Source organism: Carassius gibelio, chromosome A3 (genome assembly GCF_023724105.1).
Source record: "Carassius gibelio isolate Cgi1373 ecotype wild population from Czech Republic chromosome A3, carGib1.2-hapl.c, whole genome shotgun sequence".
In the NCBI taxonomy this organism is placed as follows: Eukaryota; Metazoa; Chordata; class Actinopteri; order Cypriniformes; family Cyprinidae; genus Carassius; species Carassius gibelio.
In genome coordinates, this window is record NC_068373.1 from 20,147,450 (window position 1) to 20,166,444 (window position 18,995).

At 36.7% G+C, this 18,995-nt stretch overlaps 1 long non-coding RNA gene across 1 annotated transcript; it reads right to left on the reverse strand.

The window, feature by feature from the left end:
• Positions 1 to 14,879: 14,879 nt before the first annotated feature.
• On the reverse strand, positions 14,880 to 17,293 carry LOC127951617 (uncharacterized). Its single transcript, XR_008152679.1, has 2 exons — positions 17,146 to 17,293; positions 14,880 to 15,070 (listed from the first exon to the last, which is right to left on the reverse strand). It is a non-coding gene; the product is annotated as an uncharacterized LOC127951617 (long non-coding RNA).
• Between the last annotated feature and the right edge of the window lie 1,702 nt (positions 17,294 to 18,995).

Genomic DNA, 18,995 nt, shown 5'->3' on the forward strand with positions numbered 1-18,995 from the left:
TATAAAATTGTCTAAAGGCCTTGACACACATTTTAAACAATGCTCAAATGAAAAAAAAAAAACTACCTGATAAAGACATTAATTTCCTTTCACTCAGGTGCATTTAAGGAATAGCTGGCTGTTTGCTGCAGCCTTTGCAGTGTGTTGAGCCCAGGACACACCAAGCCGACGTCAACCAACTAGCAGCGACGAAAGCCGATTGTGTTGTTACCTCATATCGGCTGCGTCTGGGCCCGTCTGGGCCAAAAAGCTGCACTTGAACACACCAAATAGATGACTGCCAACTGCAAACTGAGATATTCCTTTCCATAACTGTAGGTGGCAGTAGTTTGTATTGTCATTCCAAAAAGGGAAACTGAAACTAGTACTACACACACACAAACATAAACAAAACAGCATTTGTGTACCATTTTCACAGAACTTTTTCGCTCACCACAGAAGGATTTGCTTGTGCGAATATGTCTAATATTCTGCAAATGGCTCTCACATAATTCGGAGAAACTGCACTAAATTGGTGAAATCTTGGATGCTACAGCAAATAGCTCAAGGGGCTTTCCTGAACATTTGTGGAGAGCTAGAGATAGCTGAAACCTCTGACCTAAAAAATGTTGCTCGTCTTTTTCCTGTTCAGTTCCTCATGTTGAAGGAACATGTTGAAAAAGCGCAACTTTTTGGGCCAGATGCACACAGTGTCAGGTGACAACACAGCCAGCTTTCATCGCCGCTAGTTCGTTGATGTTGGTTTGGTTTGACACCACCTTAACACAGCGGTTTTCATCCAGGGGGCCTCAGCAAACTTCTAAAATATTAAATTAATATAATATAAAATTGTAAAAACAATCAAATAAGCTAAAATGCCTAACAAAAAATATTTTGTCCTATGTCACCCCTCACAAAACTGTTTTTCTTTTAAGAAATAACGGGTCTTACAGTCCTGGATATATGAGGTAGTCCACTTAAAAAGCTGAGATATCTAGACCTGGAAAAGTCTTGTAAATGTATATAATCTTATAAACCTTATAAATTGCCATATTTAATATTTTATGAATGTGCATCTTTTTCTAGTTGTACCAAGCTCTTCAGTATTTTATCGGGTAGAAATTGTGAGTAAAATTAAAAGTAAAAAAAAAAATGTAAAGCCCTTCTCCTAATCCAGTTATTCACGAATGACTGGAAAAGTCGTTGGAGTTAAAATAAAGTTGAGAACCACTGGTCTAACAGCTTATGACCTGTTACAACTCAAATCGATTTTGCAGCAGAAAAAGAAAGAACAGAAGGAGAGAACTTGTCAGATACTCTCCTGTTCTACTGTTCTTCAGATTATCTGAAGTGAAGCTCCTGTAATGAGCATCGGTGTTCTCCATCCTCTACCAATCCTTCTTTTGTAGGCATACCGGCCCTCCCTGTCGTGCTTACCAAAGCTGGTCTGTCCCAGAGAGCGTGGGTATGCCTTCAGCAGCCAGTCTCTTTCTCTTCTACTCTCTCCCTGCCTTCCTCAGTCTCACTCCAAGCAAGCATTCCCTTAGTTTCAATCCATCTCTCTATCTCTCATCTGCTGTATATGTGCTTTACTCTGCAGAAGAAATTTCTTGTTTTCTCTTGTAGCATTTCTGTCTCAGGCATCATAGGAAATCTTTCTATCATTCTTCTCATGCTTTATTTCTTCTCCCAGCAGATTTCAGGGACAAATGCCCCTAAGCCCCTCTTTGCCCATCTCTCTTCCTTTGGCTTTTTCTGTCTTTTTTGTTTTTCTGCCTCCATTTCGCAGCCTCCTTTCTGGGGGAGTTACTTTAAAACTGTAAAGTCGTGGACTAATGGTTTGAGATTCAGACTCGTAATCCAAAGATTGTGAGTCTTGGCCTGGCAGGAATTGTAGGTGGGGGAGTGCATGTACAGTTCTCTCTCCACCCTCAATATCACGACTGAGGTGCCCTTGAGCAAGGCACTGAACCCCCAACTGCTCCCCGGGTGCCAGAGCATAAATGGCTGCCCACTGCTCCGGGTGTGTGTGTGTGTGTGTTAACTGCTGTGTGTGTGCACTTTGGATGGGGTAAATGCAAAGAACGATTTCTGAGTATGGGACACCATACTTGGCTGTATATCACGTCACTTTCACTTTCAAATACAAGACAAAAGCGGAATCAAAAAAAAAAGAAAAAGTAAAGCAAAACTTAGCACCATGATACTACATGTGGTCGCCTGTGTGTTGCTAAGTATTCTTTCTACTAAGAGCTTTTTTGAGCATGTGACTATATGGTAGCTAAGGTGTTCTTGGTGGTCATAAAGCCATGATCACATTACATTTTGAACATGCCTTATTTCTATAGACACTGCATTTTCTGTAACATAATGTCAAACTCTGCAGCATTTGTTTACACAAACATAATTTAACATACATCAAAAATGTAAAAATATGCAATCTACTCTACTGCAACACTGCAATCCTTCAGATTTAAAGTTTGTGTTCTTTTTATTCAGCTAAAAGGCTTTCATTAGCCACGTCTTTTCATCATATGAATCACCAAACATCACTAAATTCACGAGTTTGCAAAATTCACATTTCCTTTGCATTTCCTATCTGCTGAATTTGTATGTATAGGAATGGAAGGCAATGGAATGAAAAGTATATTCGGACCGCCCCTTAAGAGGCCATGATCAAAGGGATAGTTCACCAAAAATGAAAATTCTGGCTTCACTTACTTACCCATAAGAACACAAAGTATATATTTTTCAAGAGAATAAAATTGTCCTTACAATGAAAGTCAATGGATTTCCAATGTTGTTTTGGACCCCATTGACTTTCACTGTATGAACAAAAACAATTGAAACATTCTTTAAAATATCTTCAGTGTTGGAATTAACTGAAAGTGAGTAAATGATAACAAAATATTTACTTGTGAGTGAAATGTGTCCTTACATGCACATTATTGATTATTTTATAGTTCAACAGGTAAGTCCAAATGCTTAGAAGAGTAATAGCAATCAAATAGCACACTTCCACTCAGCAAGCCACATGATTTGAGGTCCGTAGTGCACACAATGTGATTCAAGTTACACAGAAGTTTATTCCTTAGGGTTCAAATAGTAATTGCCTTCACAAAACCACTAAATTCCTCTGTAACAACATGCTCACACACTCACTCCAGCTATAATGGGTGTGATGACTTCCTCTGCATCCTATGGTATTCCAACACATCCACTGAAAGCTCGGAGACAAAACCACAGATGTATACACAAACACACACACACACACATTCAAGCATCATTAGCAGTGTTTGTTTCCCCCCTCTCTCTCTTTCCCATCCTCCTGTTTCTCCAGGAATGGATCCCTCAATTCCTCTCTGAGCTCCCACACCCACTGAGAGATCCTCATCCCTCGAAAGCCCTTGGATCCCACAGACACAGAGCAATCGACATGAACCACCAAAGGACACACACATACACCCTCCAACCCCACCTTGCCCCACCCCCTCATCAAATTGGTAAAAAAAAAAAAAAAAAAAAACACAGCAAATGAGAAAAAAAAAACACGGCAACTAACAAAATACATGCTGTGTAAGAATGGATGAAGATAAGGTTGACATGCCTTGTGATGGTGCATTTCCCATAATGCCTTCACCACGCTCCGCTGCCTTCAAAAGAGAGCCACGAGCCTGCTTCCTGATCCACCCTCCTGGTCCTCCTCCTCTCTCTTGTCTTCACTCCGTGTCGTTAGCCTCTCCTGGAGCCAGCTGCACTTTTTTTCACTCCTTTTCTCCTTCCGTCCCTACCTTCCTTTGTCTCGCTCTCTCACTCTTGTCCTCTGTTCCTTTCCCTCTCTCTCTCTGCGCGTGAGATGGGCTTTCTCCAGCTGGTTCTCACAGGCAGCACCGTACGCGTGTGAGGCGATGTGTGTGTGCTCGTGCAACTCAGGGAGAATGAGCATGTGCGGTCGTGTGTTCATGGGTGTGTGTGTGTGTGTGTGTGTATATATATATATGTCCTTGCTCAGTGCCGTGCAATTGAGCTGGTTTACGAGTGCTGGAGAATTGAGAAGCTGCAAAGAGCTTTTACTAGAGCTTTTACACACTGCTTGAACTAAGCAAGAAGAAAAAAAATTAACAGATTAGCATGGTTATGTTGTTCTCCTCTCTCTCTCACTCTTTTTTAAAGGTACAGTCTGTTCTCTGCAGTTATTGTGCTAATCTCTTTTCTCTTTGCCCTTCTCTCTTTCTCGGTCCCTGCAGACTCCTTTGTAGAGGAACATTAGGTGCTCTAGGGATTGGAGCTCTCCGTGGTTCTGAAAGTCACCGTAAGGGCCCTAGGGAGCAGTGCTGAGGCGGGGGAGGGACGGGGAGCCATGCAGGTCCCTCTATAAGCTCAGTAAGACCACCGGGTTCAGTTTAACATGGAAAGGAATTTGGGAAGGAGCTAAAGGGTTAGTTTACTCAAATAAATAAATAAATAAATATAAATAATAATAAAAAAACGTATTTATATTATATCAATAATAATAACGCCAGCAATGCATTGATTGTTAATAATAATTATTACTATTATTGTTGTTGTTAATTCTATTTCTAAATATTATAAAAAAATATATTATTTATTATTGTGTATTATTATTATTTTGTATTGTTTAGAAATAATATCACTACAATAATAATAATTGTTGTTGATATTTTATGTTAATTATTTTTCTTGTATCGTTATTTTTAAATGATTATTATTACTTATTATGTATTATATTATTAGTATTATAATTGTTTTTTTTTGTTATTGTTGCTGTTATTTTTAAACATTCTCATTCTTAAATATAATACTATTATTATTATTATTATGTTTAATTATTTTTTGTTGTGTTATTGCTGTTTTAAATATTATTATTGTTGTTGCTGTTTTATTTATTCTTATTATTAAATAAGTAGGAGTGTCTCAAACATTACTTAAAACGGACATGTTTTTTTGTTATATTAAGATCATATTTCAGCATATTTAAAAACATGCTATAAAGTCCAACATATCTCATCCATTATATAGAATTTAAAATATCTTATTCTGTGCTTCACAGGAAAATGAAAGTCATTCAGGTGTGGAACAACATGAGGGTGATTAAAAGATGGCAAATTTACATTTTTGGATCCTCTATCCATTTAAATAATTAAGATAATGACAGTAATTAACAAAGAATGAGTGAAAAGGTAATGACATTGCCAATTGAAGACAGGAAGGGATGGATGTGTGAAGGCATGAGTGTGTTTAGCCTAAGGAAACACACTGTAATAGTGATCCTGTGTGCGTGAGGGTTTGACAGGAGCTCAGTGTAGAAATGTCAAGGAAGTGTTGCATGATTGCAATGAAACAAGGCGAGGTTGCCATGACAGCAGCATGTCCTTCTGCATGGGAAGGGGAGGATTTTTGCCCAATGTAGCAGATGAAGCTGATGAAGGACATGGCTCTGTTGCAATTAGGTGCAACACACACAAGCATGCACCAAAACAGATATACAATAATGACATTAATAAGCAGTCACAGTAACACTCTTTTAAATCAGTTCTTTACCTCTGACCATAGACCACAAATCAAGCCACCTTTCTTATTAACATAGTTAAATTAATCAAGGTTTTCTAAAGGTCACATAGAAAATGTGTCCTAAAAGTACAATGTGAGAGGTTTGAATGTGAAACTGCTGTACAATGTGACACAATCATAGCAATCAGAAAATGTTTGATGTTTAATATACGACTATGCAGAGTGAGACCTTTAGACCAATGAGATTTCACTGTGGGTTTGGCTACCCAATGCAATGCCAGTGTTTCCCAAAACGTAGACTTTACTTGGGCGGGCAACCCAAATATATTTGGGGAACATTTTTGCTTTTATTATTTTTATCCTCTTTTACTTTTTTTATCCGCCCAAGCATTTGCACCTACGTCACCATTTGGTCAGTTCCCCAGATGCGCAGCCATATTGGAGATACTCGAATGTAAACAACAGCATGGATTGCACAATATGATGATGTCTAAACCATGGAAAAAACATGTGGAAGCTGTAATCATATAAAGAAGGACATAGAAAGCAGGAAAGGTTGCTATATTTTGACAAACTAAAGTTGACAGGTTCTAAAGATCTGTACAATCTGGCTCCTTTGTCATGGACGCATGGCACGACAATCCTTCCCTCTATTCCTTATCCCAACATAAGATGTATTTCCATTACCTTTCAAACGGCGCAAACTGAAATTGAAAATTTGCCCCATTGGAAACACTTCAATTTCGGAAAAACTCCAAATAAGCATAAAACACAAAAATCTTTGTACGCTTGCGTGAGGTGGTTTTTCAGACAATTCCAAAAAAGGAATATTTAGCAAATCTGCAAATGAAAACAGTTTGTCTCATTTACAGGTCACTTGGCGTACGTTCAAGTCACATGATCAATCTTTAATGTACTATAACATACCAGGAACACCTCATACATGGCCACTTTCAAGTATAAGGGTCTGTCCTTGCCATTAATGCTTGGATAACTCCTATTTACACTGCATTTTTGGTATTTTGATTGCACAATAAAATGCATTTAATTTTAATTTCCGTTTAATTCATAGTAAACTACTGTAGCTGGGATGCTATGCCAAAGGAAGAAAAGTCAAAGAATATTATTTGACACATACTGAACATACAGATTTTACTAGTATCAAAAAAATCTGTGTTCCATTAACTGTGACAATATATGAGAAAGTAAGAAGAACTCTACCATTTAAATGCTGTAATTTTGCATAATTTACAGTGCATAAAATGAGTTTGTAATTAAAATTACTGTATAAGGAATTTCAATAAATAAAAATATTGTTAGACACATATAGTAGACCATTTTTGTGCCGTGGAGCATTTTCCACCTGACTACCACTGCAAGTATATTTCAGAGCTGTGGGAAGCTCTGAACGTTGTGAAAATAGAAACCAAGTGATCAACAAAATGTCCTGCCACAGGTGCAGCTAGTTAAGACAAAAGCTCAGGTTCAGAGCTTTCATCACTCCACACTTTATCACATGGCGCCTGCAGAGGACACGGTGTAACTGTGACATCATGCACTACAGCAGAAAAGACATAGAACAGATGGTGGAAATACATGAAGGATCATGTAAAGAACACATGAGCACATGCTAAGACAACAATTCATAGTACATGGAAAAGCCATGAGCAACAGCAATGGAATAAATAGTTTTTTTTTATTGAAGGTCATGTTCAGCTCTGCTCATACTAAGTCACACTTATTCATGCTAAGAACAGGATATGAATCTAAAAGATCATGTTAATGATACACCAACTGACTAACGACAAGGGGCATCAATATTGTGAAATGTTATTTCAATTTGAAATATATATATATATATTTTCTATTTTAATATATTTTTACAAATATGTTTTCCTGTGATGCAAAGCTGACTTTTCAGCATCATTACTTCAGTGTCACATGATCCTTAAGAAATTTGCAGCTCAATTATTTTGTTGGCACTTGTTATTATTAATGGTTTTTATTATTATCAGTTTTAAAAACAGTTTTTGCTGCTTTATATTTTGTGAAAGCGTTTTTGCAGGACTCTTTTATGAACAGAACGTTCAAAAGAACATAATTTATTTGAAACAGAAATTTTGTGTAACATTATAAATAAAGACTCACATACATACCCAAGCATTTGAATGGCAGTATGCCATGGTTTTTGCATAAATATTAAGCAATTGATTTCAACGTTGAAAAGAAGAAATGTTACTTGGCAGCAATTCAGCTAATTAGAATGATTTTTGAAGGATTATGTGACACTAAAGACTGGCGTAATGACATCATCACATCTTGAAGGTCTACATCAAATAAAAAATATATAAAATATTTAAAATATTTAAAAATATATATTTAAACAGAAACAGCTACTTTCTTTTTCACAATATTAGTATCTTTAAGCACATAAATGCAACCTTGGTAAATATAAGAAACTTCATTAAAAATAAAAAACTGAATTGAAGGAGTGTGTGTGTGTGTGCGTGCGTGTGTGTGTGAAATATATAATACATGGATAATAACAAAAAATTAAAGATTATGATAACTATTATTATTATTCCTATTATTATCATTATTATTATTAAAAATACACACATATTTACAAGGAAGTGCCAAAAATCAGTTTTTGGTCGCATTAAGGTCATAATTCAATCAGCTATAGAAAGTGTTATGAATCCATGTGAGCACATTAATGATACAACACTGACTCACGGGTTAAAAATCCCTCTGATAATAACTAAGGCAGAAGAAGAATATACAACATGTGAGTTTTTGCACGAGGGTTTTGTGCATGTGTTTTTATGGATGCTTCAAAGAAAGAATTCCTAAGCTTGGCAGATAAAGGGATGGCAAGGGAGAGAGAGAGAGTTCTTAATGATTTGTATCATTAATAATGTATGGCCAGGCAAGCTCAGGCTCAGGGAACATGACTGCATGCCTGCAGTCCATCTGGTAAATGACAGGAAAAAAAGAAAAGAGGACAGGATCCAACCTGCTGCTATACCTCTATTAAAAAGAGGGAGATCACAGTTCTCAGGCATTGTGCCAGAGAGATATGCATAGTTCAATCTATCATTTGCAAGGTCCAAGATCAGTTTAGCCAATAAACTCACCATCGTGTTATAATGAGATGGGTCAGATCTGATTGCAAATCAACCTCGGTGCGGTTTCTGTTAGTGGTTATTACTGAGCAAAAGGACGGATGAGTCAGAAGAAAAAGGCATCACATTTGAATACTCATTAATATGCAGTACTGCGTGTGATACAGTTGGACCACAGGGGTCTATCATACTCAAACACAAGAGCATGATTCATTAAACACACTCAAACACACACCCTCAATCACACTCATCTTTCACTGTCACTCTAATCTAGAGCATATGTGCCATGACGATGATGATGGGGATGATTTTAATACCCAAGTATTTCTCAAGGTCATTATTATCATGATGGAAAAAAGTGAGGTAAGAGAAACAGGAACCACACAGGGAAAAAGGGAACGATGAGTGTGAGAAAGGCAGAAAACAATATGGATTTACTGGAAACAGCAAGAGAGAAAACTGTGAAAGGGTCAGTTTAGTCCTTGAACCCCTACCAAGACTGGACTCTATAAACTGGCAAAACCAGCAGAGAACAATGCAAAACAACTGAGATATTGATGGAGTGTAAACAGCACTCTGCTCATCTAATTTGATATATTAGGACAAAGCAAAAAAAAAAAAAAATCAACTTTTTCAGGGTGTTTGTAACTGCTTTTACTAGTGTTTTTTTATTTTTATTTTTTTTTTACTTTGCAATTCAATTTTTTAAATTTGAATAAAGGAAGCAAACAGGATGTATAATAATACAACTATTACTAGTACAACTATTGATATAACTACAATTATTATTATTATTATTATTATTATCATTATGTGTAAGAGGCTAAGCCAGGGCCGTTCAAATCTTGCCCTGGTGGGCCAGTGCACTGCAGAGCTCCAACCCCCCTTTAAAAAAACACACCTGAGCCTGTTAATCAATGTCTTTGGGGTCATTAGAAAATCACAGGTAGGTGGGTTTGATCAGGGTTGGAGATAAATTCTGCAGTGCACTGACCCTCCAGGGCAAGATTTGAACAGCCCTGGGCTAAGCCAACTGGCATAATATTTTAAAACATTTTCAATAAAAAAATTATCATTTATAATCATTCAATGAAAATGAAAATCTGACATATTTTGGGAAGCAACACTCATCTTATTTGATATAGGACATTTCAGGGTGTTTATAACCACACGTACTTACAATGCCCTTTCCAAAATGATCAATGACTCAAAAACAATACTAAGGGGCCATTCAAATTGTCAAATGCAATGTCAGGCTGAGCTGCTTTTCACTTTGAAAGCAACCAAATCATCACAAAGCAAATTTAACAGTGACTTTTGACATGACGCTAAAGGCACTAATCTATAAAGAGATTTTTAAAGGCCTTTTCTTTGTTGCTCATTCAATCAATGTCATATGAAGAATACTGTTTCCTAAAGGCAGCTTTGATGACATTATGAGAAAACTTCTTCTCTTTCTAATTTTTGTAAGATTAAAAAAAAAAAAAAGGTAATTGCCAGGAAAGTAGTGTTGAGTTTGAGACTACTTAATAATTTAAGACATTTTTATCAAAATAATGAATATGGTTTAGCATTGCTAGTGATATAAATTTGCCAAATGTAAGCTTTCATTATTAGAAGTTTTTTGATGTAATTTTGTTCTCCAGCAGTTATTCCAAAATTGAAATTCGTTGTGTGAATTAAATTAGTTATGCAGTTTAAAGTATCGGTATGAGGCCTGTGACTATATCAAAGTCTTAATATTAAAGTAACTTGTTTGAGAAAACTGAACTAAACTAATACAGCTGCCCAATCGTCATGAGATGTTTTCTGATTTATTCCAAGAAAACATATCACCATGCAAAAATTCTGCATATTTCACCCTATTTAATTTTGGACAGTAATTTGTAGCCTTAAAAAGCATCTGTGAGCGGTAATCAGTGGAGGCATGCTGAGACCAACTGAGGGATTTGATTACTGCAATTTAAATATCGCCAGGGCTTTTGAGCTCTACCAGCCAGCACTGAAATTATTTTCTCTGAGAATCTGATTTTTTTTTTTTTTAGGCAGAATGTGGAGTCTCACATTTTTTAATCCCTTCCTTATAGAGCAGCAAAAATGATATGGATGTGCAAAGATGACAGAGGCTGGCTGGTAGAGACTGACCACTGCTGACCATGTTTATGACTGTTTAATCTAATACAAATACCTTTTGTATATTGTTTTCCAAATTATAGATATACACATACACATAAATTATTCTACACACACACACACACACACACACACATATATACATATACAGACTAATAGGAGATCAGTAAAAATATTTTTTGTTCACTAAGGTTGCATTTATTTGATATAAAATACTGTAAAGCTAGTGATATTGTCAAATGTTATTACAGATTTCCTGCTCAAGAAACATTTCCTATCATTAATATTTTTATGAAAACTATTATAATTTTTTCAGCATTCTTTAATAAACAAGGTTTTATTTGAAAAAAGGTAGTGTATAAAAATAAAATCAGACATTTTCATTAAAAAAATTTTTTGTATGTGTATTTATCAGAATCAGAATGAGCTTTATTGCCAGGTTTGTTTACACATACAGGGAATTTGTTTTCACAGTGCAACAGAATGACAGTGACAGGACAAAAACACAGATAATAAAAGAATTTAAAAAAAAACAAGTAAAGTGGGAATTACAATATAGAAATTGAAAATTGTATGTACAGGTATATTGCAACAGGCAGTTTTGTATGTACAGGTATATTATGTCCAAATTGGAAATGTAAACTAAGTATGTGTGTTAGATAAATAAGTATAGGTAAGTGTTCCATAATTATTGTCAAGTGTTCATAAGATGAATTGTCTGAGGAAAGAAACTGTTCCTGTGTCTCTGTCTGGCTGTTCTGCTGCTCAGTGCTCTGTAGCGTTGACCAGATGGCAAATGTTCTTGGAGAGTAGGGAGGATTGTACCAATGATTCACTCAGCAGTCCGGACTTCTGAGGTCAGATTAGGTAGTTGAGCTGAACCAGACAGTTACTGAAGTGCAGAGGACTGATTCAATGATGGCATAGTAGAATTGTTTCAGTAGCTTCTGTGGCAGGTTGAACTTCCTCAGCTGGCGAAGGAACTACATCCTCTGCTGGACCTTTTTCACAATGGAGTCAATGTGATTGTCCCACTTCAGGTCCTGAGAGATGGTGGTGCCCAGGAACCTGAATGACTCCACTGCAGTCACAGTGCTGTTCATGATGGTGAGTGGGGGGAGTGCAGGGGGGTTTCTCCTGAAGTCCACGATCATCTCCACTGTTTTGAGCGTGATGAGCTCCAGGTTGTTGAGACTGCACCAGACAGCCAGCTCTTTAACCTCCTGTCTGTAGAGAGACTCGTCACCATCCTAAATGAGGCTGACGAGTGTGGTGTCGTCTGCAAACTTTAGGAGCTTGACAGAGGGATTCTTCGAAATGCAGTCAATAGTGTAGAGCGAGAAGAACAGTGAGGAGAGAGCACAACCCTGAGGAGCTCCAGTGCTGATGGTGCGGGTGCTGGATGAGAATTTCCCAGCCTCCCTAGCTGCTGTCAGTCTTTCACAAAGTTGGTGATTTGCTGACAGATAGGGGTGTGCACGGAGGCAGGAGGATGTTTGGAACGAAGTTTTTAAAAGCCAAGCTGAAATCCACAAACAGGATCCTCACTTAAGTTCCTGGTCTGTCTAGATGCAGTTGCAGAACATAATGCAGTCCCATGTTGACTGCATCGTCCACAGACCTGTTTGCTCTGTAGGCAAACTGAAGAGGATCTAGCAAGGGTCCAGTATTGTCCTTTAGGTGGGCCGACACCAGTTTCTCAAATTACTTCATGACTACAGATGTTAAAGCCACATGCCTGTAGTCATTTAGTCCTGTAATTTTGGATATATGAAATATGGGTATATGAAATTGGGTATACAGTATATATGCATTTATGAAAAAAAAAATACAAAACAAATATATAAAAAAAAAAACTAGTTTTCATTTATATATATATATATATATATATATATATATATATATATATATATATAATGAGGTCTAATGTTTCAGATCAATCAAAAAAAAAAAAGCAATAGAGGTGCATCATTATATGATTTCTCTCATTTCTATCTCAAACCTCCATCCTTTCTTTGCCTTTCACTCCTATACAGTTTGCCTGACCCATATGCATGTATATGCATGTGCGTGTCTCATTAGTGAGGTGGTGTGGGTTGGGTTCAATAAAGCACAGAGAGGGTGTGCTCTCCTCTTTCTCTTCCCTCAGGCACTCTCTCTTTCCCTCCTGCCTTCTAATAACATGTCATCCCTCCTTCACTGCTCTGACAGCACAGTGAAGCTGATGAGGACAGATTCAAGTGCCTGTATTTCTTTAACCTTCTTCATCTCTGCTTTCCTCTTCTGTTCTCCACCTGCCATTTCCCTCAGAAAGGCCATGAGCAGCTCAACTCGGTTGCTCTCGGTGCATGTGTATGTGTGAGAAACCGCTTTCTACGAGACCTTTGTTTCCAGCACTGCCCCTCTGAAGAGTGCTGCGCACTAAACAGCAGCTCAACTAAAAGAATTTCTCCTTCGCTTCAGTGACAGCATTGCTATGGCAATCGTTAGCCCTCTGGAGGTGGAGATGATTATGTGATATGCTGGGCTTGTGGCTTGAGAAGACTGGATCAGACAGGGCAGTTGAGTGGGACACTAATCACACACACACACACACAACACACACTTCTCAAGCTATGCATAATACAAATCATGACAATACAAATGGCCCCAAAAAAATATTTCCAAGTACTATTAGGGTCAGTATCACTAATACTGATACTAATGCTAATGCCTCTAATAAACATCAAATTATTTTGACTGCGTTCTGCTAAAATTGGTTATTATAACCTTTTAGCATTTAAAAGCCTTTGTGTTTACCATCATCGACAACAACAAAAATCAACATATAAAAAGGACAAATATTGCCTATCCAACCCAAAACCGAACAGAAAAAGTTATTTTAGGATCATTGATTTATTATAGTTTGTTAATATATATATATATATATATATATATATTCTGTTTTCATCTTTAAAAGATTGAGTAATTTTGTTGTTTTTTGTTGCTTTAATTAGTAATTGTTTTTATTTTTTAAATAATGTCAATTTTTTATAGTTTTTCAGTTTAATATGTTTTTAGATTCAGTTTATTAAACAAACATGAAATCATGCTTTGGGAACTAGCTGATATAAAAGTTTTAATATTTTATTAAATGTTTTATTTATTTTCAAGTAATGAAATTTATTGTGTTTAAGTTAAATAGTTACATTCAGAGCCAACTAGGGCCATAAAATAGTCTTAAGATTTTTCTAATAACGAATTTTGATCTTCTGATATTAAGAATATTTTCTAAATGCTTAAGGTGGCATTTTTTTAATATTTAGACTCCAGATCAGATTCATGAAATACATATTAAATAGTGTGTATGTTTATGCAGAATTATGTAGATTATTAAATGCATGAACATTAATTTTAAATATTAAATATGCTAGTCTAGACCATCTAGAGCATGAAATCATGTTCACTTTGAAGCTTGCAAAACGTTCGATTTGTCTGCATTTAAACAAATGAGCAAAAACGGTTACACTTTAAATTAGTGGCTTCAAGTGTTTCTGATCATAATAACATTCCCAACAGACATGACAGAGTTATTAAAAACAGATTACTGCCATTACAAAATGCATTAATTTTTGTGCCAAATAAACAAAATCATTAGTATTAAAAATGCACACACATAAGATATGTTATACAACAGTATACCATTAATATCAAAATATTTGTTACATCAAGTTCAATTCACCAATTCCTAATGTTTGAGGAAAAGAACTAATATCGTTAGAATATTGTGCATTAAATCACAGCTCTCCATAAATCCTGTTTTTACTTGCTTCAAAATCATTAAGGAATCTTCTTTTTGTTTTGTGCTATAATGAATGAGAATAACAGCTGTCTTTCTTTCCTTGTGGACCAATAAAGCATATTATGATCGGCATATTATATGCCATTAGTCTCAGGTCCTCCCTCGATAATAATTATCCACCCATCTCTGTGCGAGCCTCATTCATATGCAGTCCCTTCACAGTATTGCATTACAATTGTTACCTTGGAAAATGTAAAAAAAGCTTAATCTCTGCAGATTCTATGGCGCAACCATTCTGACATATAAAGAGTGAATTTCCCCTCAAATCATAACCCTAAAGCACAGCACACATCATCAAACACCAACCCAGACCTTTGGGTTTCCATGGCGACCATGATGATGGTGGAGGGGTGCTTTATTTTTACATTGTTGCGTGAGATGTGGAAAGTAAAGAAACTGTGGGGAGCTGTGTTTACAAGGCACGGATCAGATCATTACAGCATCTGTTGCACAGCAAGTTCTAATAGGGGACAGAAAAAAAAGGCATCAGAACTACAGACAGTATATTAATTTACTGTACACGCTCATGTATGTCAAACCGGTGCATGTCTGTGCACAAAAATCACTATTCATCCAAACATTGCCTTTAGAAACATGAATGTCTTGAATCGAAATGTACATTTTCTCTACTTTGACATTTAGAATAAGTCTTTAAATACACAAATAAAAAAACGTTGTAATACTGTTTTTTTATGCAGGATTTATTCCATTATTCTACTATTCTAGACTATTATTCTAGTTTTCATTTAAAATATACACATTCGCATTGAACACAGTTTACAAAGAGTGAGGGAATGACCCTATAGCTCGTGTTGCAGAGATTGCGTGCGAGCTGTCGATTTGATGCAGGGCAAAATGCGATCTGACACCCTAAAAGAGGTCAGATAACCAATGAAATGATCACACGTGTGCAAACACTCAAACTAAGCAAAGAGCAAAACCATGTTTCTACTATATAAAAAACACAAAATGCATCGAACCTGCATACAAGTGAGATCACACGTGCACATTTACACATGCATACAAAAAATTAATAACTAAAGGGGCCTTTTCTCAACTCTTAGAAACTTCTGATCTTATAATTATATTAAAAAAAAATTAAGCCTACTATAGAATACATTTTAATTGTAGAGCAAACATTTTATTTCGATGGATGGATGTGCATGAAGGTGGAATTTACTATTTGAACATGAATTAAATAAACATTTTTAAATATTCACTTCAGATATTTTAATAAATAAACTATCACTTTATCATTTTATCTTGATTTTACTACATGAATTAAATGGTTTCAAATATCTGATTTTTTTTCTACTCATTTAATTTTTCTGTTTACATTTTTGATGTTTGAATTCCTCAATGAACAACAGATTCTTTCATTTTATTTCCATGTATCACTTCTAGACCTCCATAAAAAAAGAAGGCATGGAATTATGAATTGATGAGGTGACATAGACATGACCTTTAACATACTTCGATCAGCTAGAACTAAACACTAACTTTGCAAAGAAATATGAAGAAACATGTCTTCTCAATTATACTTCATTCCTTTATCGCAGGGTGAGGAATAATGGAGAAATAAAGTCTCATCCATCCATCTTTCCTCCACGATGGCCTTCAAACAGTCCTTCGGGATTTAGAGGGCTCTGTGTGGTGGAGTTGTCAAGCTTGTCAAATGAATAACTGCCCTCAAATTTGAAAGGGCCCATAGGTTCAGCGATCAATGCGATTAATGCCGGGGCAGAGGATGCATGCGTGTGATGCATGCGCATGTTTTCTCTCCTGGGAGACACTGGGTGGGGTTTTTATGGCACTGAACTAGAGGTGTGTGATGCAGAATTGGATATGAATATTTAAGAGACGTGCCTCAGCGAACAAACAGCCCCCAGATGTTGAGGAGAGAGAAAGACAGTGGGATTCTTTTTCTTATCTGTTCCTGCTCTTTTTCGCTCTCCTCTCAGACTCTATAAATAAATAAGGTTCTGTTTCCAAGGTAGCAAGTCCTCTGAGATATGGTCCCTTCTACTATTAGGGGGAAAAGGTGCGAGAGGAACCAAAACACAACAGGTCTCACAGTTCTTGCAACTTCAACACACGTTATCTATACACAGATGTTTACAATCAAACATAAGCTGGAGTCATGAATCTATCTATCTATCTATCTATGCCTCGTGTTTCCCATCATCCCCTCCTGCCGTGTTTGCCGTCAATGCATTGTTTCCTATCAGCGGTCCCCTTTAAATCACAGGATATGGGGACGGCTTTGTGCTAAGATGCATGAATAAGTGCTCATAAACCGGTGGGAAGTTTACAGGTACACTGCTACAGCATCAGCAACAATGAGAACAGATGCCAAGCCATAGCTATTTGATTGCTGCTTCTGCAATTAGGTTTTTATAGCAGTTCATATATCTGACTGCTGACTTTGCTCAATTCTATATTGTTAAGAAAACCAAAGAAGCTTAATATAATTAAAGCATTAACGTACATTGTAGTTGCATTAACGAGTACTGGATAAATAATAAGGCCTCTCACCTGCAGTTATTGTGAACGGCTCCCTCTTGTGGTGGTTTTGGTGTTTGAAAGCCGAGCAGTGGCCCGGAACAATCCATTCGGCTGCATGGTCGATTTAACTAAACCATTTTCACTTGGCTGTTGACCAGTAAAACACTAGTGTACCTGAGTCAAATTAACTCACAAGTGTTTATTTGACGAGAGATATTATACTAAATAGCGTCCGGAGGAAAAAAAACACCTGTGCCACGTTATCTGTTGATTGTTTTGAATCAGAACTACTGATTGACAAACGAGTCACTCCAATACTTACTAGGGCAAAACGTTAGCAAAACGGTCTGAATCGATTCGCGATTCAGATGGATCGTTCGGACAGCCCAGTCACGTGCCGAATCGTTTGGAACGATTTGGGAAAAAAAATTACACAGACACCAAAAATAGCTGGATTAATTAGAATTTTTTTTTTACCTTTAATCAATTAAACCCAAACCTAGAAAATAATTTTATCGTTTTTCAGTCTTGAAGACGTTTTATTAAGTTTAATACCTGCCCATGGAACCTTTAAATGACTCAATATCCAGTCAAAACAGTTCACGAGTGGGCTACCTTAGGCTATTACATAATTTTACCATAGCCTAATCATCTTAACATTTAAAACAAATAAATAAATACGCATAGCCCAGAAACATTCATTTATAAGCTAACATGTTTACTTATGATTAGGCTAGGCTATTTTTCTAAATCGATGAACTGAGGCCTAGTTGTAAATGTATATTTAGTGTATCTAGAACAGTGTGATTAGAGAGATATATGATTGCGGTCAAATTTTATTAATTGGATATTATATTAACTGTTTAGGAAATTTCTGCCTTTCCCTGTTTAGGTGAATGTGTTCTTCTAGTAATGAAGTACTGACTTCGTCTGAACGCAGTAAGCTTCTTGAAGCTAAAGATTAATATGTGCTCCAGTCAAAGAATCTATGTTACGGTGTTAATGGAGTACACTAGGGATTATGAGAATACAGTATTAACTTTCTGATTACACACACCAAATCTAGTGGGAAGAGTATCTAGCATAAAATCCCTTCTTGTCTTTTCGATAAGGCTAATTAACATCTTTTAGCTGAGCAGATCCAGTGAAACATCAAAGCATACGATTAAACGATCACAATTAGTCCACCTGAAGTCATTATCCAGTAATCATCCCAAATATCAGTCAAGGGGATTGGGAAATGCAGGGAAAAGAGATGGGTGGAGTACCATGAAGGTGTAGTAGAAACAATGCAGTACCAAAAAATAGGGAAAGAGACAAATGGGAAAACTGGAGGCTCATAATCTGATATTTAACAAAATCTTATTTGCGAACGGTGGATCAGCACCTAGAAAGGACCTCTACTGCCCTGAAAGACAGCGGAGACCAGGACAAGAGCCCCAGATACAGATCCCCTGTAAAGACCTTATCTCAGAGGACCACCAGGACAAGACCACAGGAAACAGATGATTCTTCTGCACATCTATCTGACTTTGCTGCAGCCTGGAATTGAACTGCTGGTTTGTCTGGTCAGAGGAGAACTGGCCCCCCAACTGAGTCTGGTTTCTCCCAAGGTTTTTTTTCTCCATTCTGCAACAGATGGAGTTTCGGTTCCTTGCCGCTGTCGTCTCTGGCTTGCTTAGTTGGGGTCACTTAATCTACAGCGATATCATTGACTTGATTGCAAATAAAAACAGACACTATTTAAACTGAATAGGGATGACATAACTGAATTCAATGATGAACTGCCTTTAACTATCATTTTGCATTATTGAGACACTGTTTTCCAAATGAATGTTGTTCAGTGCTTTGACGCAATGTATTTTGTTTAAAGCACTATA